Raw genomic sequence first — 19,959 nt, 5'->3', positions numbered from 1 at the left:
ATTGAGGCCCTTGGTTAAATTTTACAAGGGTTTTGGGCAAACCACCTCACCTTCATGTGCATGTGCTCCAGTTCTTAATCTATAACATGAAGAAAAGATATCAAATGCTGTTAAAACTGGGTTGCAATTGAGTAGTAAAAAGTAGCTGGCTATTAGAATCAGGAGACAAGAAGATACGTGAAGTGGTCTAATGTTTATAAATACCATGCAACTCCAGAAATAGCGTTTGTGATTAAAATACAAAATAATCTTTTGTTTATTCCTTCCCATGCCGTGACAATGATTCAGATATTAAATCTCAGGCACTGTTCTCACAGAACCAAATATATTGCTGCTGATTTTTTTTGTCAATATAATTCCTTTTTTTACATTACTTCCCAACCATTATCTTCCTTATTATTTGCTTTGCTACTGAATGTCGAGAAAAAAGGCAGTCTTATTCAGTTTTGTACACAGAGTCAATAAAACAGGATGAATCAGACTACTGTCACTGTCTTAATTGCAGCTGTTGATGCAGATATTAAAAAGCATAGACACACTGTACTTCTCATTGAAGTATTCCTCATGACAAGATTAACCTATCTAAACAGAGATGTCTATTTGAGATATCATCTGAGGTGTCCAGGGCAGATATAAGAGTCAGCATACACAAATCGTGGTCTGCAGATACTTATACCCTTTCAGAGCAACAGCTGGAAACTGGGCAGTACACCCCCAGTGTAAACTGCTTGCACACATGAGCCTTAAAACCAAGATATTTTTAAATCTGAAAATATTTCTAGGAAGGACAACAAATACAGTTCACATATAACACTTCAAATGAGAAAGTTACCTCCAGTACTTCAATGGTTCTTCTCATATATTTTTTCTGTAAGACAGAAACATACATCAATTAACTATCCCTGAAATATGGACCCAAATCGAGGTCTCACAAAATGTGTTGTTAACACATACTGGTGGTGTGTTTCCCATTGCATCAATTGTTTTAATGATAAATAACTCCCACAAAAGAGGAATAGTTTGTTGACAGACAAAAGCACAATCTAACAACAGATTATTTAGACTTGCAAATGACAGAACACTTAATTATTCCAAAATAACATTTCCCTGTTAGACTATGATCATTATATCCATCATCCTTCAGTTTATATGCATGAAACATTTATCATGTCTTCTAAAAGCAGGAGTCAGTCATCTAAATATAGATTTTTGGACCATCCATTTCATCACAGCATTTCATCGAAAGCCCAGGATTTCATTTATTTTCAGTTACAGAGATAAATTGTTTGTAAACGATGTGATAAGACCATAAAGAAAAGTGAAGTGAAATTCAGCTCCATACAAAGATGATAAATACAATACCTACTTTGAACACTGGGATTACTGTGAGAGAAAAATGAGATATCGGAAGTCAGCAGCTATGTTTAAGATAAGAACTTTTCTCTCCTGTGAATTTTTCATTAAAGTCAGGGCCAATAAAGAATTATCTGAATGATTCAATTTTTAAAAATGGCGATTTCAGACATCAAACTAAAAAAAAAACCCAAACAGAGAACAACTCAAATTAAAGGAAAAAAAAATTTCGTGAGACTCTACCTCTCATGTTATGGAATTAATAAAGGGCTCATTTTCAGTTACTGAAAAAGTCTGGAAACATTTCCATCACATTAAAATGTGCTCTGGTCAGAAAATGTGTAATTTTAAAATGCTCATTCAAGACAATCAAGCCAGAATAGTATTCTTCAAACAGTATCTAATCTATACGGGAGTTTCCAGCAGAAGCCTGAGCTTTCAGTTCGAAACCTTATTTGAGCGGTTTACTTGCACACATTTGGGATGTTTGTAAGAATATTTAATCTGTACCTCTGGGCGTTTTGGCTTCTCTGTCACATGAGTTCATTTTCCCTTGTCCCCACCCCTTCACTCTCTTTTTTTCTGTTTGGCAGAATGGCAGCTTCTCTCCAAATCATTGCACTCAAGTCTATTTGAATGATGTTTTCACTTTTGTAGTACAATCTAAATCATAACTATCATGATGAGAATGTGCTTGCATAATTCCTGTGGGACTTATTTTGCACAGACTGTGGAGTGGAGAGTGTTCTTATTTTATTTGCCAAGGTAACAAAACTAGTTCTTTTCTAGGATTTTTCTTAACTGCAACTGTATAGCAGATCAACTTTTTTCCCTTGTTGTTTTTTTCTTGATAAACAAAATCTGAAGAAGAAAACTAAATAAATAATGGATGTACAGGATGTTCTTGGCTTCTGTATAAGCCTACAGGTGTCCTTTTGTCATATTCATTTGGCTGACAAAATGGGAAAGTGCTTGCAACCTGAGAATTAGCTTGCATAACAAAAGAAATTCAAAATATGGCACAGAAAGAGAAGAGAACATTACATTTTGTCTATCATCTCTCTACATGGCTCTTTCTGGGGAGCCATCTGGAGATTAAACACGTACCTCGATCATACCAAATATTAAATTAAGAGAATGTTAGGGTTACAGAATGGTTGAAATTGGAAGGGACCTTTGAAGGTCATCTTGTCCAAGCCTTTTAACAGAGACAATAATTTAAAAGTGGGGAAATACTAGATTTCAGGTAGTCTTCAGAACCTTAATTTGCCCTTCTCTGAGTATGCATTTAAACAGAGCTTTGATTACATGTGTTAACCGTATTTTTTTCCATTTGACCCCCATAATATTTAATGTACTGGATTCAGAGAGATCACAGAAAAGGAGTTAGATGTTGATGTTTTTTTAAGCTGACTGAATTCCCTTTGTGACGTCTCTAAGCCTTTTGTTTTTAATACACACTCCTTAAACCTTTATTGCCAACAAAATCATTACACTTCCTCCTGCGTGTTTATATCATGATCAGAGGATGAGAGCCTGTTGAGATACTTTGGTTTCTAGTTCTCATTTCAGTGTTTACAAAAGCATGGATTTCTACCTTGCTCCCTCACGATGGGATTCTTGAAAGGACAACGTTAATTTGAGTGCTTCCTGACTTTTGAATCATTCAGATTTTAATGACCCTTCTATATGATTACTGCTCATTCTTTTTACCCTGTGGTTCTCTAAACTTGTTGGCAAAGCACTCTGCGAGCAATAGCCAATCCAACCAGAGGGTTTAGCAAAGTTCAAGTCAAAGCAATCGCCTACTGTAGTCACATAGACTAATCAGGGCAGTCTCTAGCTCTCTTTGAGCATGTCCTCTTTAAGACACGAGATATTCGATATCTTATGGGTTCACTGTGAGATGAAGACAGGTCTTGAGAATAGACTGAAGTACACCGATCCATGATACAGGTGCTTCCTGATCCTTGCTGCAAGTGCTTCTGTCCTCGCTGTTGTAACTAAAATCATCTACATTGTCCTTGAGCAGAGCTGAACTCTAATATTGCTGATAGGTGGGTCTATAGGGCTATCATACCTGGTTTATGCAATGTGTATGAATGACATTGTAAGTGGCTTTGGACTATATATTCATATATATAAGGATATGTATGTGTGTAGATCTTCTCCACAGTGAAGGCAGATATACATTTTGCCCTAGGTGTCATAGTTGTATGAGAAGACAGCATGCTTACTGCAAATAAAGTGTTTGAGAATTTACATTTTAACAGAACATGAGCATGTGAGAATTTAGGTCTTTGGTAGATTATGGCTGGATCAGGTTTTCACAGGAATAACAGAATATAAGTCTTGACATCAAAGAAGATTCCTTACGGAGTTGCAGACTTTAGCTCCAAAGCTCAGACATGTTAGAGTTTCTCCATGTGATGGCTGGAAGAGTTCTTAACATGACTAAAAGGATGTATTTTTGTCAACTACTTGGAATAATCTGAGTAACTTTAATGAAAACTGTCCCAAACCACTTCAGTTAAAGATAGACACCCACCATGGAAAATGTAAGCTGTAACTTAGATTTTGGCAAACTGTGTAATTGAAAGTAAGTTTTTATAAATGAGCATTTGTCAACCTTAGCTAAAGGCATTGCTTCTCCTATTATGTGTATACATCCAAAACTATCTAATACATTTACCCCTGCTATCCATGTACATACACAGTGTATATGCATATGTATATTAGAGAATTAGAATTAGTGTAGTAGTTTTTAATGCAGCTGGTAATCAGAAAGACATGGCTTTATGTGGAGCAATAACTTGTACTCTTTAGGCAGAATCTTAAGGTTAATCTCTAGCTTCCAAAGCCTCCAATTTTTTCACGTAAGTTTAGAGTTCATGAAAAGTGTCAGCCTGGTGCTTGTTAAGAAAGAAGTCCTTTGTTCGAGTACAGCACAGGGCAGCACAGAGAGCGGCAGCCCAAGCTTCCTATCTGGCTCTATTAGATGTCTCATCCCTGACCTGGAATAGGGGGAGGTGAAAGGTTACTCCATTCTTCATGCTCATTCAATACTTCACTTCTCTGTTGAGTGCCAAAAGAGTATCAATTACTGCCAGTTGTGTGTTGCGTTTTGTAATGTGGACTCTTGTCCATTAAGAATTGGACTGAGGCCACAAAACCATCTCATTGAGCCTGTTGGAAAGTCATCTTGATGGGGATGGGTCTTCCATCATTTCCACAATTGCTGGATTTGAAACAGGTACCTGGATTTAATGTACTTCATTACTTGAGTCATACAGCTTCCCAACTTATCATTTGTGTTTGGAAAGGAGTTGTCAGGGCTGGAACTCTCTGCTAATACTGATAAAATAGAACAGTAATTACAATCTTTCAGTACAGCCAGGATGCCTGGTAAATCTATGCTTTTCTAGTCAGGACCTTGTTGCAAGAAAGGTCACAAAACATTATTCAGATAAAATTGCTCTAGTCAGGCAGTGTATGCACATTCTTAATATTCCCTGCAACAATTTAATTTATGAGATACTGCAATGAGAAACAGGCTACGATGGTGCTTGTGTAAGAGTATCTTAGCAGCAAATAAACACAGTGCGAGAAACTCTTCCTTTTAAAAACAATGTAAAGGAAAGACATTCAGTCCCTTGGGCTATTTCTTTTCAAAGCATTTGCATTCTACAATACCAGAGAGATTCTCAGTGAATCACATGGGGGATATGGACAAATGCCATCTATAAGCTAATTAGTTTTGCACATGCATTTCACAGACAACATTTCAGACACTTTGCCCTTACTATCACTAGTTTTGGTGTGTGCTCATGTAATTTATTCTGAAAACGTAAAATTGCATTTATAAACTACAGCTTTATCTAGGCAAGAATGCCATACTGATTTAACTTCAGCCATTTTTTAACTGCATATAGTTACAGTTTTACAAAAAGCTATCACGGGTATCCTAGAACCCCCGATTTGAGTACTTCCAAGCAGAGTTTCAGCAGCCATTCCTCTGCCTCTCTAAGTTTTTCCCCATGACCAGTATTTCAGACTTGCCCTTCTCAGCTCTCTCACATGCATATGTAGCAGCACTGGGATTTCACAAGCTCTTCCTTCTAGCTCTTTGCCTTGGGAGCAAGAGGAGCAGGAACAATGATAGGTAATTCAGAAAGGAGTGGCTGGTGCTAACAAAGAAAATTCTCTCTACCAACACAAAGACTCCACTCTAGTGTGCAACTGAATGAGGAGGCTGTGCTGGGGAAATATCATTGTGCTTGCCTTGTTTCTGTACTCTTTTATAGGTAATCGCTATAGGACAATGTCAGAGCCAGAATGTTGAGCTAGGGAGACTTTCATTTCAACTATGCTCAGCTGGGTTTGGTTTACTTACTACCAGGTTACTGCACTGAGGATGCCAGCAACAAATGTTGAGCCCCACAACCCCAGTTTGTGGTTAAAGCCCAGTACACTAGGAGAAGTTGAAATCTGGGCCCAGTAATTAGCAAAGGCCTCAAGTCATAGGGCTCAAATCTGTATCCAAACTCCTCTGGAGTTTCAAGTTATTCAGGTCTATGGTTTTGGCTCTGACTCATCTGTCCTAAAAACAAAGTGAAGTTGACAAATGTCTTTCAAGGCAGCTGCCCCAAAGGACTGAATATCATTACAAAAAAACCCCTCAACATTAAAATACAAAAGGCCTTAGTAATTTGTGTAGAGTCTAGTTTCCAGTAATGCTATAAGAAGCCTGCCAGCATTTTGGTGAAAAGGGCCTGCAGCACAAATCTTATTAACCAAAATGAATGAGGAACAAAACAGCCTCCCACTGAAGTCAATGGCAGAACTCCCACTGGCCATGGCTGTGTGAGATCCAGCCTTTGCAGTATGGAATATGAGCACTTTCCATTAATTACCTGGTCAATTAGTTACCAAGGGCTTTTCATTCAGGAAAGCGACCCTGTTTAGGGAACCATTTATGCACCATGTTTATAACTTTAAGGTCTCAAACACAACTAGATTTAAACAAGCTATTTTTCCCTAACATGAAACTCTACGGAAAGCAGTAAAAAGTATAATGATTTTAAAGCATAGTACAAACTGGGACATTATTGTCTTCATAAAAGTCTAACCATGCTGTTCTCCAAAGTGAAAATTAAACAATATTTTCTATTTAGCACCAGGTCTTCATAAGGACACGGTGAAGCAAGCTTTACTCCTCTCTCATAAGGTAATAACTACCTTGCACATAGTGCTTACTAATTGCTGGATTCTCTAAGACACTTAGGAGTCAAAATCTTTCTAGCCTCAGTAAACCTGTGTGTAATAATCCATGCAGAATCCATGTATCTGGTGTGCTCTAAATTAATAGCCTGGCTTACTATTAGAAACATGTCAGAGCAATATTGCTGTTTATTTCATTGGTGATCAAAGGCTGCAGGTGAGTACCAATTCACTACTGCCACAAGAGCTATGGACAAAGCTGGAGATAACTCTTTTTTTCACAGGCTTCTCAGGATTTAAAAAATCATAATTTATGTTGAAATTTTGACATTAATTGATTAATTAAAGGAACATCCTGTACTGGATTCTGAGTCGTTTCCATTTTAAAAATGTAATCTATGCTAAGCTGATGATTAGTTTTTATTTATTTTGCTCTTTCTTAGATCGGTGATCTTGTAAAAACTTTTAATTCTCTCCTGTCTTCCTTCACTGCCAACATAGCTCAGTATAACCCAGACTTCTTAGCAAACATTGCTACACATGCCAGTATTCTGTCTAATTTTAACCACACATTCAATAATGCTAGGCTATTTTAGTACCTTGGGCCCACATTCTCAAAGGTATTTAAGCACAGAAATCTTCTGAGGATCTTGGCTTTGTTGCTTTCTGAGAATGCTAGAATTCCCATATGTGCTAACATGGCAATGGTAAATGAACAACTAATACTGCTGCTGTATTTACATAAACTATTATAAATTACATTCTCTCAGTGTAGAACATGATTATTAATCATCCCATTCGGTTCTGTGCTATAGGCAACTAAATAAGGAACACAGTGGGCCCTTGGCAATTACTTGCCCTAACTGCAGTTTTAAAGCCAAACACATTGTGACCTTATACTGATTTTGGGTTTATCAAAAAGGCTCCTCTGTTATATGAAAGAAAAGAGAAGAAAATGTTTATGTGAGATTTTTGACATTTATTAACCCCGCTGAAATATCTCTCATACAGTAGTCAATAAACTGTGCAGTATGTACATATGGGTATAGTAATTAGCACATATGTCAGAGTAACAAATGAACTCTTTCTGTCAACACAGAAAAGGCTAGGAGAAGGGGAAATTAAGATTTTTTTTTCTACTCACGTGGAATCTAAATAGTTCAAAAATAATCTGCTGTCCTTAAAGGCTACAAGTTATTAAAAGCACTGAAATATTCAGGTCTATCTCCATGATTGTTTATACACTAAATTGTTACCACCCAAAGCCCTCAAACTGGTGACCCAGCTCTCCCCTTCCACTGCCTGCTCCCCAAGTCTGTTGCATTGTCTAATTTTCCCTTGCCTAATTAACAGTGGTACTAAATTTAGAATTGTCACAGCCTGAAAGGACAATTTACAATCTATGCGTTCCTGTATTAGCACTAATGGAAATAGTGCTTGGGAAAATATTAATCTAAATTTAAACATTAGTTGAGGGTCATATTTTTCTAAAACCTGCCTGGTACTGGTATGTTTGCAAGCTGATGATGTGCCCATACAGAAAATAGGCTTCAGATAATATACTTTTAGTCTCAGGAACACTACAATATTGCTTTGTGTACAGAAATGTCATGCTCTGACTGGGTTAGTCAGGGGTATTTAAAGCACTGCCTGCCAGGGGAATGCAGAAAGTTGTATTGTCCTAGCTGGGGTTTTTCATGTTACACTTTCTTCAGGGGTACAATACAGCTTCAGAAACAGTTTTAGCAGCTACCTGATGTGGCATCTCCTCTGCTATAAGGCTAGTTGAGATGGGAAGCAAGAGACTGCAATCCATCTGCTTCACACTGCTAGCACCCTGTTGCCAGAGGTGAGAGACGCTGCTTCTGTGTTCCTCCCACACTGCTTGCCTAAACACTGCTCTTGAGTAGTCTGGACAAAGAAACCCATTTCTTGAGAATCTGGCCCTGCTTTTTGAATTGTCTTGAGAGAATCGAGCCTTCTGAGTTTCAATATCTAATAAATTCTGCCCCTAGGCAAAGAAGTGAATGGCTATTTCATCTTCCCTGTAGCTGCCCAGAGAATGTATGCTGAGCAGCATGAGGAGGGACAGACAAGCATGACAGGTAAATGACGGTACAGAGAGAAGAGCATTCATGCTTTTAAAATACTGAACTTAGTGAGGAGCTGGAAGATGGCTGCAGGCCTAAGGAGGAAGGATCATGCAAATAGTAGGGAAGATCTGGATGGTTGATAGTCCTGGAAAAGAAGAGTCATACAAGTGCTTTGAAATAAAAGGAAGAGGGTGGATAGGGAGAAGAATGTGATGAAAAGTTAAAATCCTGTAAATAAATTTAGAAATAGTCACATTACCAAGGAATCAGTAGGAAAAGCAGTGAAAAGAAGGTTAAAAGTGAGGTGGGCTAGAGGAAGGCTGTGCATAATGTAGAGAAATGCTGCTAAGGGAGGAACAAAGAGGTTTCAGATGGGGAAATCTGGGGAGCACCACCAAGGACTGTATCATGGGGGCTTTCTTTGAGGCACAGAAGATATAAATCTGCAGTTTCTTCTGATTTATTTTTCCTTTTTTGTTATTTCCTCTGACACAAGGTTTTCTTATTTCCTCTGACACAGTTTCATGAAACACAACTCTGAGGATGTGTAAGGGACCATTACCATCAAACTGTTTTGGCTCAACATCACTGCCATCCACCATGATCTCATAAGAGATCTTTATTGCAATGAAGAGCTGATCCCGTAAGAGCTGCCAACCACAGAGATGAACTGTCCCCAACGGAAAAACCACGACATCCACCTGAAGTGTGCCTATCAAGTTGCACCTAGGCATGACAATGCCTTCCAGGAAATGGGTGGACTATTCGGGGAAATCATGGACTGGGGCAATAAATAGGGGAGCCTCTGGCTTCTTCATTGCTCGGTGGGCTCAGAGCCTCTTGCTTCTTCGTTGCTTGGTGGGCTTGGAGCCTCTTGCTTCTTTGTTGCTCGGTGGGCTTGGAGCCTCTTGCTTCTTTGTTGCTCGGTGGGCTCGGAGCATCTTGCTTCTTCGTTGCTCGGTGGGCTTGGAGCCTCTTGCTTCTTCGTTGCTCGGTGGACTCGGGGTGCTCAGTTGCCTCGTTGTTCGGTGGACTTGACCTTGTGTGTGTTGCTGCGTGTGCCTCCTGGTCTACCTGGAGCTTGGAGCATCATTGTCACTCCATGGCCGTGTCTTCATCATCACCTGCACCAAGACCGATCCAACGGGACATCACTGGATTCGTGGCGGTGGTAATTAGGTGCATCTCTACTGTCTTCTTGCTTAGGGATTCTAACTTTTCTTTTCTTTTCCTCTCTGTCCTGTCGCTGTTGTCAGCTGTTAAAATAAAGCTCACAAGATTGTACGGCATCTGACCTTGGTTGTGTCTTAATCTTGGTCTCTTGGGATCGTTTAAGAACCCTCCCCGATATTGGATTGGGACAGGATGGCAACACCTTTCCATAACAGATATCCCAATGAAAGGCATCCCAATGATTGAAAAAGAAAACTTTCAGAAAATGTAGAAAATCTTCTGGTCTCCTGCTAGTGATTCAAATGTTCTCCCAGGAAGCATTTTTCGTCTTAGAATAAAAACTGTTTTGAGTCTTGTTGAAAAGACAGGAGAGCATGTAAGTTGTTAGCCTGTTTAATTATCAGTAGACAGCAGTTCTCATAGAATACATACAACTCAGTGTGTCTGGCAAGCCCACTCAGATAAAAGCAGAAGAGAGAGGTATCTCAGATACCTCCAAGGTAAAGTCAACTTATTTTTCCAGAGGGTGATATTTTGACATCTATGCCTCAGTCTTTAGTCATAAGGAGGGTCGTTCCGTCTGTGTACTAACCCAGGAGCTAGAGGAGCATAATGAGACTCCCGTGATCCAAGAGGAGGTGGTCAGAGCCTTGCTAGCCCGACTGGACAGCTACAAGTCTATGGGGTCGGACAGGATTCACCCTAGGGTACTGAAGGAGCTGGCGGATGTGGTGGCCAAACCCCTTTCCATCATCTTCCAACAGTCCTGGAAGACTGGGGAAGTCCCACTGGACTGGAGGCTGGCTGATGTTGTACCCATCTACAAAAAGGGCCGCAGGGAGGACCCAGGAAACTACAGGCCTGTCAGTCTGACCTCAGTGCCAGGGAAAGTCATGGAGCAGGTGATCTTGAGTGCTATCATGAAGCACATGCAAGAGAACCGGGTGATCAGGCCCAGTCAACAGGGGTTCACAAAAGGCAGGTCTTGCCAGACTGACCTGATCGCCTCCTATGACAAAGTGACCCGCTTAATGGATGAGGGAAAGGCTGTGGATGGATCTTCCTGGACTTCAGCAAAGCCTTTGACACAGTTTCTCACAGCATTCTGCTTGAGAAACTGTCAGCCTCTGGCCTGGACAGGCGCACGCTCTCCTGGGTGGAAAACTGGTTGGATGGCCGGGCCCAGAGAGTGGTGGTAAATGGTGTGAAATCCAGCTGGAGGCCAGTGACAAGTGGGGTTCCCCAGGGTTCAGTGCTGGGTCCAGCCCTGTTTAATGTCTTCATCAATGATCTGGATGAAGGCATTGAGTGCACCCTGAGCAAGTTTGCGGACGACACTAAGCTGGGTGGAAGTGTCGATCTGCTGGAGGGTCGGGAGGCTCTGCAAAGGGATCTGAACAGTCTGGACCGCTGGGCAGAGTCCAATGGCATGAGGTTTAACAAGGCCAGATGCCGGGTCCTGCACTTGGGGCACAACAACCCTATGCAGTGCTACAGACTAGGAGAAGTCTGTCTAGAAAGATGCCTGGAGGAGAGGGACCTGGGGGTGTTGGTTGACAACCGACTGAACATGAGCCAGCAGTGTGCCCAGGTGGCCAAGAAGGCCAATGGCATCTTGGCTTGTATCAGAAACGGTGTGACCAGCAGGTCCAGGGAGGTTATCCTCCCTCTGTACTCGGCACTGGTGAGACCGCTCCTTGAATCCTGTGTTCAGTTCTGGGCCCCTCACCATAAGAAGGATGTTGAGGCTCTGGAGAGAGTCCAGAGAAGAGCAACAAAGCTGGTGAAAGGGCTGGAGAACAGGCCTTATGAGGAGCGGCTGAGAGAGCTGGGGTTGTTTAGCCTGGAGAAGAGGAGGCTGAGGGGAGACCTCATTGCTCTCTACAACTACCTGAAAGGAGGTTGTAGAGAGGAGGGTGCTGGCCTCTTCTCCCAAGTGACAGGGGACAGGACAAGAGGGACTGGCCTCAAGCTCCGCCAGGGGAGGTTTAGGCTAGACGTTAGGAAAAAATTCTTTACAGAAAGGGTCATTGGTCACTGGAACAGGCTGCCCAGGGAGGTGGTTGAGTCACCTTCCCTGGAGGTGTTTAAGGCACGGGTGGATGAGGTACTGAGGGATATGGTTTAGTGTTTGATGGGAACGGTTGGACTCGATGATCCGGTGGGTCTCTTCCAACCTGGTTATTCTGTGATTCTGTGATTCTGTGAGATCATTAGCACAGCCTCTTACATAGAGGTTACATGGACTGCAATAGCCAAGCAGATAGAAATAGTCTTCCTTAACACAAATTCAGAGAAGTAGTAAAAGTCCATTTCCTATTACAGTAAGAAAACCCACAAATAGTCTCCTATCACTGGACTGCTCCTTTTTTATGCATTTTTGATCATTACTTACTATGCATGGAAAACTTGTTCATGCTAAAAAACCCATTATCTTCTGCTTCAATGGCCTGTAGTCAAATGTATTTAAAACAACAGTAATAATATATCGTATTCTCTCTGACTTATTTTTTTCTCTGAAATGTAACCTTAGGCAGTGTTCCCAAAATATTTTGGATAATTTTGCCTTAAGAAAAAGCAATGTTCGTTGAGCACTGTTTGCTAAACCTTTTAAAACCTGTCATTTGGGGGATGCCACTCTTTCTCATCTTGCTGTGCCTGAGTTAACACAACTGCATACTTATTTGGTTTTCTCAGTCTAACAAAAGGTTTTAGATATTTCCTATGAATTTTTGCTTCTGCATCTCAATCATCTAGTAGCTGAATACCCAGAAATTTGAAAGATTCCAACTATTACTCACCATGACTAATTTTTTAAAAAGAGCTTTATTCCACATATGAGTGACTCCTTATCTGCAGTTTGCAGGGGAAAAAAAAAAGTACAGGGAAATAAACATAGTGATCTGTTAAATTATGGATAAAGAATGCACTTTTTTATCGCTATTTATAAAAATAATGAGCAAAGCATCAAAGAAACTTTGTTTTTTGAATTCTAATGAAGGACACCACAGATTATTTCTTCCTCTTCTCCCCTATCACAATACACACAGAAAGAGGGAAAATTTCCAGGGACAAAGAAAGAAAACCTGCAAATGTATTTTTTTCAAAGAACTTCCTCACAAATTGACCCAGGAGTTGCTGGATATGTTTGGATTTTTTATGGAAATCAACCAAGCATGAGATAGCAGAGGTATAAATCATGCACAGAGCGGAAAAGGGTCTTCTGAGCCTTTGTTCAGCAAAAAAGGCATAGGTAAATCCAGCTTAAATTATTCTTTAAAGATCTGTGTTCAGTAGAAGTCCATACAAACAGTATGGGGAAGCATGGTCATCCCCACCCAGGTAGGTATCTCTTTGCACTCGTGCTACCACAGTGTTTTCCAACTATCTGCAGGTACTGACTGTAGATGCAGTGGCTTACACTGGACACATGCAGGACTGAAATAACACTGGTTGAAAAGGAGAGATTACTCCAATAAAACAGACCATGTGCCAAAATTCATTAAATGACCTACATATTAGTGCCAGATACTTCAGAAGGTCAATGGAAGGGAAAACAATCCTACTTTTCCTGCTCTTCTTGCTACAGGTGGGAATCAATGGCTTCTTCCCAGCTTAAGGTTTGGCTTTCGCAATCCATGTAATCATCATCTCCATCCATTATTGGTGAAATTTCCTGTATCTGGGACAGCACATGAAAACACTTCAGAGGCTTTAGTTTACTCAGTTTATTGCTTCCATAGGCTACAAAGAGCACATTTCTGAAGCCTAAGCACTGCTCAGTGTTTCCTTCCCTTGGCCCTGGTCCCTGAAGCTGCTGACAACTCTGGCTGCTGCTGTCTCAGAGACTGTCTGCCTATCCACAGTCCGCAACATCTGTGGGGATCTTGTAGCTTTGCAGACATTATCCAAGGAATGTCTGGCAAGTGCTTGTACAGAATTTTCTTAATGTGTATACTGCCTGGTTTGGATAGTTACAACTGATTTTGTAGCACTGCATTCTTTCCTTGACTGGACAGCCTACAAGCTAACCTTGGACAACCGACCTCCACAGTTATTTGCACAAATGACCCAAAGTCTGACCTCTGTGAACACTCAGCGAAACTTGTTCCCTAAAGCAATTATGTGAAAGGAGACAGCACACCCAAAGGAAGCCCATTAATAAAACGGAAACTTTTGTTTTATTCCCCCACCCCTCCCCGATTTTTGGCAGTGTTACCTCTAGTCTCAATGCTTTTGCAGATAAGAGATCCAAGAAGTGAGGTTTTTCCCTTACAGCACTGGTAGCCAGGTGGTTTCCCCAAGGCTCAGCATCAGTTGTGAAAGGGGCTGGCAGAGAATATCAGTATGATGGTGATAAGGGGCCGATGATTTCAGCCAATGCAACTGTGGCACGCTAAAGCAATTGCCAGAGAATTGAAAGCAGTGGTAAATCCATTGCTTATATGCAAAATATACTGGTAAGAGATCCCAGCAATATTTAGAGTAGGAAGTTTATTTTTCCCAGAATTGCTTTTGTTTTCTTATTCCACTATTCTTATTATTTTTCTTCTCTTGCCTTTCAACATGCTCATTTTTCAAAACCTAAACAAAAGAGTAAGACAAATTATTCTGCAGCAGTATACGAGTTGGCCTAGAGTAACAGAAGGAGCCATTATGATCTGTCAGACAACTACTTATTTAGGGACTTTTGAAACCACCGGTACTTGACTTAGTAGAATGAATCAACTTCTCTGGAACTGATGGAGTCTATTGTTAAAGAATTTTCTGAATTGTTGAAGAATTTTCTGCAAGTCATTTAAAAAATGTTGTTGACCCTGCTTAAACTATTACACACATAAAGGGTTGGTGAAAGTGTGAGGTGCAATAGTGTTATTTAATGAAGTTTTACTAAACTGACTGCATAAATACAGACTGAGGTAAGGTGGAGTGGGGGAAGTTGGTCACACATCTAAACCTCAGTGGCAAGCACCATCAGTAACAGAGGCAGCTGGAGACTGGAAGAAACAGATTATAATATGTAAGGCACTCGGCTGTGTCAGCCTGACAGCCTCTCTGTCTGCTCCACAGGAGTCCTGTGAAGGTTGCCATGGGCTCAGATCCATGTGCCCCTGATGCATATTCAGTGCCAGACCTCATCTCACTCTCCAGAACAGGGCAGGTTGTGCAGACATACAAGAGTGACACATGCACACAGGCAGCCACATCAGCTGGATGCTTAGTGATATCCAGGGACCTTGGGGACTCAGTCCCCTAAGTCCCTGAAAAGCAGCAAAATCCTGAGAAGACATTTGTAAAACTAAATCTTAAAATCTGGGCACCTTGTCAAAGTGTGCTGAACAGTCTGATTGGAGTGGTTGCTGTTCATGGAGACAGATGTGGTCTGGCTTTAATATTGCTACAGTATGGCTGTTGCTGTAAGGAGCTCAGGGGCTCCTTATTTCTAGTTCTATGGTTAAGACACCCTTCTGGGAGTTGAGAAATAGGAGTCTGAATAATCTCCATCTGAGAAAGTCACTGAAAAGTCTCCCCCATGTAATACTCCAGTCTCAGAATTCAGGTGCAAAACGTTCTGTCCCTATTGGGAATGGCCTGTACTTCATATTAGAGAGAAAAAGAGGATCAGTTCCCGGTGAGACTATTGTTTTGCCTCCTTGGCAAAGCAATAAAGACTGGCTAATATATCCTTTTCCAGGTTTTCTCAGAAAGGATGAAGTACATAAGCCCATTGGGTCTTGATCTATGTGATTTATGCTCCTGTGCTCCCAAAACTAGTCTGGACATTTGCAAGGGGTGCAGTGCTGCCTGGATGGGCTTTTCTTACCATGCGTGTACTGCTCTCCTGGTCTCCATACCTGCTGCGGGCATAGCCAGGGTTTCCATACTGCACTGTTGCTGCTCTGATTTGATTGTTAGACACTGGGAAACCTTATTTCTGATCTGATTTTTTTCCACGGTCATTCAATTCCATTTAAGCATAATTTCCAGCTAGAAAGAAAGGGTATATGTCGATTTGAACAGTTCCCGTATCTACCAAAATGTAGATCAAAAAAGCACTCAAAAAAACCTCAAAATTTTTTTGAAGGATTGTAACTTTTTGCTTACAAAATCCTTGTGACTATTGAAATGGTGAAATATTTTAGAAAGATTACTTAGCTCACTATGGCTATTTCAAGTCCCAGTGCTAATATGAACATCATCTTACCTGAAGTTTGAAATTGTTTGTGGAGATGTATGTGCTTGTTGAAGATGCTCTCGGCTACCACTAAGGAAAACAGAGGTCCATCTATGTTTTTCAAGTTCATAGCATGGTGACTGGGAATAGAAATGAAGAAATGGAAAGGTCTGAATTTGCCTTTAATGGACTTGTACAAATCTGACTCACTTTGCTGGCATCAATGGAATTACTTCAGATTTACACTGATAGAAGAAGTGAATTACTTAGGTTTCTACTTATGCAAAACAAAATGTCAATCTTGAGCTCTGGCTGCCCTTGACTGTCTTTAAAGAACAATAAATAAAACTGATTGGCTCCAACAACTATCTCCAGACCATGATATCTCAGCCACAACAGAAATATGACAAAAAAATTAGTCCCACCAACAAACCTTGTTGATTTCTAAAAGTGAAATAGCCCTTCACTGTAAGACAACGTCAATGTTACAGGTTAAGCCTTGGATTCTTGAAGTAATTAAAGCAATATTTACAGAAGAGGCTATTTATCAGCTAAAGACAATAAAGGGCATGCCTAAATTCATAGGCTGAGACGGATAAAACAGTACTGTTTTTATGAGCATCTTGGCAGCACTGTACAGATATATTGTGCTGACACTCTACAGATATATTTACCTACATGGAAGTAAATATACATCTATATATAAACATCAGATATAAAGCAAAACAAAAAGGTATTAAGAACTCGAATCTTGAAGACACTGTACTTTTTTTGGACTGCATTCTGCCATGAGGAAATCTGTGGAAAGGATAAGAAAAACTGTTCCACTGGGAAAACAGGTCACATTCCTATGTTTGGGGAACAGTCTGAGTGATCCACCTCAAATCTTGCAGAAATAGACTAATCTCATGGGACATCTATACTACAGCAAGCACCAATGACTGACTGTCAGGCATAACCGATCTACTTCAAAGCAACTTCAGGATTCCCTTAGAAAATCAATACCTCCTCCTCTGTTAAGGGATCATCAAATGTGTAAAGCAGTGGGTTATGGGGGCACAGTATTACATTATCCATCTATATCACATTTCTGTCACAAAGTTCATGAGCCATCAGTGCACAACCCTTTGAAACCCTTGTTTGCAGACTAACCTCTTGTCAAAATTTGTTTTGTGGGCATCTTTCTGGAAAATGGCCTTTCCTTGTAGGAGGAAAAAAGTTACGTTCAGAAGAGCCATCCACATACAGCTCTTAAGGTATGGTCCTGCCACCTTTCACTACAGGCTGTTAGGATCTTTACTTTTCTGAGATGCTAGTTTTTCTTCTCACTATTCTTGTGGTTACCCAGGAATGTCAATATGTTCTCATGCTGAAATTGTAACAACTGTGTAAGAGCTCTTTCAAAATAAAGAAGTGAGAATGAAACAGGTAGAAAAAGTAAGAGAGGGGAAAAAGGAAAGAGAGAATAATGAAATTAAAAGGACAATATGTTTATTTTTCTTGCCTTTGTTTTATTTGTTTGTTTATTTCTTGTATTTACCTGGAAGAAATGGTCATTTAAAGAAGAACTTTGTGTAGAATTGGTGAAGAGTATTGAGAATCCATCAATCTCTAGTGACATAACAGGCACGTTTTAGTTGATTTTAAGCCATAAATTATTATCTGGAATGAAATAATGGATGTTCTTTATGGAGTCATCCTCAGATTGGCCAGAATTCATTTCTAAATAAAATATTCAGTGAAAGAACATTGAATAAGGTTTATAGGTAGCATGACATTCTGTTTTCCCTTCTTTCTTTTGTCATTAAATGCAACCTTCCCCAACTATTTTCAGTTTAAGTCTTAATGACTAGTATTGGAGGTTACCATTTATTTGCAGGACAAGAGTATGTAAATGTATTTAAATTGATATGCAAATTAAACCCAACCCTCAGGCTGTCAGAGTTGCAAATGTTGTATTTTGCAGCACAAAAGGCTAAGCACCTCCAGTCTAGGGTGATTTTTTATAGATGTGTATTGAGGCAATACCAGCATTATCTAAAGTGGTGGCACGCTAATGTTGCTTATGACTATTTCTTAGTATTAATTAGGGAGGGACAAATTAGTTTGGAAACATCAAAAGCACAAGTTGAAGCATTAATTTTAATCTCCAGTTTCTATAACTGTTCTGGTAAGAATAATTATTTGACTCTGCCTCCCACCATTGACTTACCCTCTGCCTCAAGTAACCCTCTGTTGAAGGGTCTTAGCCAAAAAGGGAATCAGCTCTTGGCTGGCTGCTGGTGTTTATTTCATATGCACTTTTATAAGCACTAAGTTATCTGGGGGGGGCAAAAAATATACATGTTGAATGTTACTATGCTGACTTTGCAACATCCGTTACTGTTGCATGGATGGTTTGGTGGGATGAAAATCAAAAGCACAATAAAGTATGTGTGAAGGAGTGTGCAGTGAAGGGTAAAAGAGAAGCCTTAATAAAGGGTAGGAAGGGACTGGAAGAACCTATATGAGTTAGCCAAAAGGATTATTGAATTTGAAATTCCACTAATAGACAAAGCTGGCTGCAAACACACGACTTCATCTTTGTTTAAAAACAAAGTCAAAGAGGTGACAGAAAGACATGGGTTAATACTCAAAGGCATAGTAGAGGATCTTTGTGGGATAAGGACAATCTCCCTTGGGAGAGATGTATGAGAGGAGAAGAGGTAGTAGAAGAACCAGAAAAATCTGAGACATTCACAGGTAAACTTATGGTTCTTTCAAAACAAGTTTGCTCAACATTTTGAAGTTTTCAGCCCTAAAAATATGAATAATAACCATAATAATCTGAATTGGGAAAAAAAAAATCTCTCAGTAGGCGCTAATTAGAAAGCATTCCTGCTAAATATTGTGAGAGATATAAGGAATCTATTAATCAAATAATCCACTGTATCTGTCCGTTCTATTAGTTCTACAATTTTATCATATGAGAACTATCAGGCTATAAATTATACAGAAAGCTATAAAACCCTGATTATTTAAGTAGGCTTAGGTAGATGGGAAAATTAGGAATGAGTAAGGTTCCACTCTTAAAGCTAACAATCATGTGACTTTAGAAGTGGCTTGACCTTTAAGTTCCAGCTCAGAGACTTGAGTTTTGTTAGTGAGATTTTTAAGGCTGTATATCGTTAATTCATTTCCATATATTTATTAAAGCTTTGTTAAAAGGCTCCATTTATAGTTGAAGACATAAAGAATAAACCCACTGCTTGTGTGTTCTCCACTCAGGTAAAAACTAAAGAATCTCCTTTCTCTTGGAGAAATTGTAGACATTCAAATTCTCTGTGTGTGAGACAGAGTTCTACCCCACCTCCTAAATTCCTATGTAATGTAGAAGCTTTAAAAAAGGCAACTAAAGGGAATGTTTTAAAAGGGAATTAATTTAAAAATAAAGGAGAAAACTAAAGTAAATAGAAAAGTAAATACAAGTATATGGGTAAATTCTGGAGCAGGTCTCAAAACCACAAATGGAAATGACATCTGGGAAAGAAGGCTAGAAAAGACCATAATCTGTGACTAGTTAAAACCAAAATCACAAACACCATGCCAAAAAGTTCTGGAGAAACTAATTTCAGTGATACAGAAGTTACTTATTCTCCAAACCTACCAGAATAAGAAAGTCAGTGTAATTCCAAGGTATGATTAAGAAGTAATATAAATATTTGTGTACTGCATAGTGATTGCAGAAAGGCTGACTGAATCTTTCCCACGTCATAGTCACCCTTTAAAGGAAATGATCCTGAAGAGATGTCTCAGATCAATGCAGCAATTAAAGAATTTTAGAATAATATAATAGTTTTAAGAGTAACAGATCACTAGAGCTTACTAGCATTGTCCCTAGAATTACAAAAAATAGGTAAATATAAAATTGTTGAACTGCTAATTGACACTTGTGATTATTGTTTA

Source organism: Phaenicophaeus curvirostris, chromosome 6, assembly GCF_032191515.1.
Source record: "Phaenicophaeus curvirostris isolate KB17595 chromosome 6, BPBGC_Pcur_1.0, whole genome shotgun sequence".
NCBI lineage: Eukaryota > Metazoa > Chordata > Aves > Cuculiformes > Cuculidae > Phaenicophaeus > Phaenicophaeus curvirostris.
This window is presented reverse-complemented; position numbering follows the sequence as displayed.